At 44.3% G+C, this 4303-nt stretch overlaps 1 pseudogene; it reads left to right on the top strand.

Moving 5' to 3' along the window:
* The first annotated feature begins 538 nt into the window (after positions 1-538).
* On the top strand, positions 539-3121 carry LOC140612286 (centromere protein N pseudogene; annotated as a pseudogene).
* The last annotated feature ends 1182 nt before the right edge of the window (positions 3122-4303 follow it).

Genomic DNA, 4303 nt, shown 5'->3' with positions numbered 1-4303 from the left:
CAGACTGCTGTGGAGCCAGGAGAAAAGCCCCAGTATAAACAGGCAATGGAAATAAAAGGGAACCAGACCCAAACCCCCATCAGACAGCTGCCAGGTCAGGGGCTCCAAGGGCCACATTCTGTGGTCTGCTCCCACCTTCGTGCAGAGAAAGGAGCCGGGGCCCTAGCTGGCCTGACACCCAGTGAGCCACCAGTTCCTAGACTCCAGCAGCCCTCTCTATCCCACCAGGAGGACCCCAGATGGCACTCATTACAGCTCCAACCAGCTCCCCAAGGTGGTATACTTTGTACTGGTGTCACCACACTGCTGTCCTGTGTCACTTCAACAGGTCACTCCCCAGAAGTCCCCTGTGCAGAGCACCCTGGAACCCCTGGCCCATGCCCGGCTCACCTCCAGCTGCCCTAGAGTCATCCTGTGCTCAGAGCCCCCTGGACCCCTGGCCCATGCCCACCTCCACTCCAGACACCCTGCTAGGGCAGCCCCTGCATAGAGAGCCCAGAGATCTCCCCCAGGTCCAGCCATACCCCCTACACACCACCTGCATGTAGAGCCCTGGGACCACACAAGGCTCGTGGCTGACTCCCTTCAGCATCCAGCCAGGTCACCCTGTGTGTGGAAAGCCCTGCAGCTGCTCCAGCCCACGCCAACCTCAGTTCCAGCCACACCACCAGGTTAGCCCCGAACAGAGCAATCCCAGACCCCCAGCCTAGGACCACAACAGCTGCAGCCAGCCAGCATCACCAAGCACACGCTGTCTACACAGGGGGCCTCCACACACGATCAACCCATCAAGACTAAGAGAAGTAGCTGTTCCACCTAATTCACAGAAACCAATAGAGAAAGTAGTATAAAATGAGACAGAAAAATATACTTCAAAGAATGAGACAAAACCTTAGAAAACCTAAATGAAGTGCAGATAAACAATCTACCAGATAAAGAATTCAAAGTAATGTTCATAAAAATGTTCACCGGGATGGAGAGAAGAGTGGATGAACTCATTGAGAATTTCAACAAAGTGATGGAAAATATTTAAAAACACCAGTTGGGATTGAAGAAAACAGTAACAAATGAAAAATACACTCAAGGGAATCAACAGATTAGAAAATGAAGAACAGATCAACAATCTGGAAGACAAAGTGGTGGAAAGCACCTAAGCAGAACAGAAAAAAAATTTTTTTTAAATGAGGATAGGTTAAGGGAGCTCTCGGACAATAGAAAGTGAGCAAACATTTACGTTATAGAGAACCCAGAAGGAGAAGAGAGAGAGAGAAAGGGGCAGAACAATTATTTGAAGACATAACAGCTGAAAACTTCCCTAACCTGGGAAAGGAAACAGACTTCCAAGTTCCAGAAACACAGAGTTTCAAAACAAGATGAACCCAAGAAAGTCTACACTATGACACATAATTATTAAAATGTCAAAGATTAAAGAGAATTTTAAAAGCAGCAAGAGAAGAGACACGCCTGGTGGTGACAGACACACCAAAGAGATGGATGAAACCATTGCCGAATTTATCAAGAGAACCACATTGAAGATCCCAATGTCTGAAAGATGACAATCCTCCAAGTCTGGGAAATTGATTGATTGATTGATTGATTGTCTGAGAATCAACTGCAGACCATAGACTTCTGGCAAAGAAAGGAATCTCTTGTTCAGGACTGAGTTCTGTTCTGTGAGGAGAAGCATGCCAGTCCCCAGGATGCAGCCCTATAAACACCACTCATACTCCACTTCATCGGCACCAAAAGTTTGGGATGTTTTTCAGAGAGTAGAGGACCAGGTGAAGACCTTGATCTTTTTGATATGGAACAAGTCAAAGGTTCATTTGAGACACTTCTTCAGGGAACAGTAGAAAATGTGAGTCTGCTTCCAAGACACTGAGGAGAATGCTGTGTGGGTTCGAGTTGCCTGGGGAACACAGTGGAGCAAGCCAACCCAGTACAGACCTGCTTATGTGGGTGCATTATTCCCAGACTCCCTACACCATCACTTCCTCCTGCCAGCTGAAGAGCAATACACCCCGTCCGTGGCAGGCACTGCCAGTTGCTAGCCAGCACCATATGTTTGTGAAAATGGACCCCAAAGCTGGAATCCGGACTCCCTTAAGCAGTATAACCAGGCCTTTGAAACTGACCCCTCTACCACAGCCCTACAAGAAAGAACCCTTGAGCTGGAAATACACATGGATCAAGGATCATTCATGAAAATGAAATAGAAAAAGAAAGTCCAGAGAGAGACTCAAGAAACTTGGGAGACTATCCTCAACCAAGACTAGAATTTGCACAACAGGAGCTTGAAACAAAAGCTGAGGCACCTCTGGTGCCTAATGAAGTTCCCTAGCCCGCATCTTCTGGAAGCGTTGAAATCCTCAGCACCAGCCAGTACTGCAGATGCACCACTTTCTCCACTGCTCACTTACATGCCCCATAAAGGAATGAATTATATTAAAGTTAGATGTAAATAAGACGAATGTGGTCTTACAAGCACAGCTTATAAACTTGACTATATTGCACACTCACTAGTTAACCACTAGCTGGATGGCTTCTGTTTATAAGCTTGTATTTTAGAAGTTAGTTCTTGATATTGACAGTTGAGAAATGTTCAACACAATTGTTGGGACTGATTCTGTCCTCTTCCACTGTGCACCTCCTTCCTCCATATCCTGCAAAGCATAGCAACTGGGGGCCTTTAAAAAGTGACAAGAGGTCCTTTTCCTGACTCCTCTCTCTCTTTGATCCTGGAGAGATCAGGTTCTAATTGCTTGTTTCTAGGAATTTTGTCTTAAGGCATGAAAAGCAGCAGCAAGAGAAACTATCCCCAACTCAAAACTTCTCTAGAAAGTCATAAAATTGGTCTACCAAAGGGTAGAATTGGGTCCATTAAATTATTGCAGGAGGTGGCATATCAAAGGACTCCTTTATATAAAATCATAGAATATGTTCAAATTTAAGTGATCATCAATACAGACTGCTATGTATTTAGGTGGTTCTATATGAATTAGGTCGATGCAAATGTTCTCAGTGTTCCAATAAAGGCCATGGGGTGTCTGAATGGATAAAAAAGGAAGGTGGGTCAAGGCTACTTTGAAGAGACTCACTTCAGACCTAAAGACACACTTACTGAAAGGGAAAAAGATTCCGTATAAATTGGGGGGTGAGGCGGGGGGAGGAACAAAGATGGAAAAGGGTTTGTGTAGAGTTGATATTAACTTGAATAGCTTAGTAGAATTCTCCAGTGAAACCATCTAGGCCTGGAGATTTCTTTTTGGGGAGTTTTAATGATTTCAATTTCCTTAATAGTTATAGGGCTGTTCAAACAATCTATTTAACATGTGGTGAGTTGTGATAATTTGTGTTTTTCAGGGAATTTGTTCATTTCATCTAAGTGGTCCCATTTAGGTCCCCATTAGGGGTGTTTTTTGGGTTTAGTATTCCCTTATTATCCTTTATCAAAATTTCAATTCAATTAATTAACATACAGTGTATTACTAGTTTCAGAGATAGAGTTCAGTGACTCAGCAGTCTTATGTAACACCCAGTGCTCGTTCCATCATGTGCCCTCCTTAATGCCCATCACCCAGTTTAGCCCATCCCCCCAACCCCCTCCCCTCCAGCAACCCTCAGTTTGTTTCCTATAATTAAGAGTCTCTTATGGCTTGTCTCCCTCTCAGACTTCATCTTGTTTTATTTCCTAATTTATTTAATGGAGTTAGCATTCCCCTGGTACCAAAACCAGACAAAAATAGTGCAAAAAAGAAAACTGCAGACCAATCTCTCTCATGAACTTACATGCAAAAATCCTCAAGAAAATATTAACAAATCCAACCCAGCAATGGATTAAAAAAAATTATACACCATCACCAAGTGGGATAGTCCTTGCAGGTATGCAAAACTGGTTCAACAGTTTTAAAACAATTAATCTACCATATCCACAAGCTAAACAATTATAGGATCTGAAAGGGAAAAAAAAGAGATGGAGTGGCAATACCTATTTGACAAAACAAAGACTGTAGCAAGAGACAAAGTAGGGCATTGCAAAATAAAAGAATCAATCCAACTAGAGGGTACAACAACAAATATCTGCGCACCCAGCATTGGAGCACTTACAACAAAGAAGCTGTTAACAAATGAAAAAGGGAAACATTGGGCAGCCTGGGTGGCTCAGTGGTCACCTTCTGCCCCGGGGGATGATCCTGGAGTCCCGGGATCGAGTCCCACGTCGGGCTCCCTGCATGGAGCTTGCTTCTCCCTCTGCCTGTGTCTTTGCCTCTCTCTCTCTCTCTCTCTGTATCTCATGAATAAA

This window comes from Canis lupus, chromosome 1 (assembly GCF_048164855.1).
Source record: "Canis lupus baileyi chromosome 1, mCanLup2.hap1, whole genome shotgun sequence".
Lineage (NCBI taxonomy): Eukaryota > Metazoa > Chordata > Mammalia > Carnivora > Canidae > Canis > Canis lupus.
The sequence above is the reverse complement of the archived record's forward strand: the minus strand, read 5'-3'. Positions and strand labels throughout refer to the sequence as shown.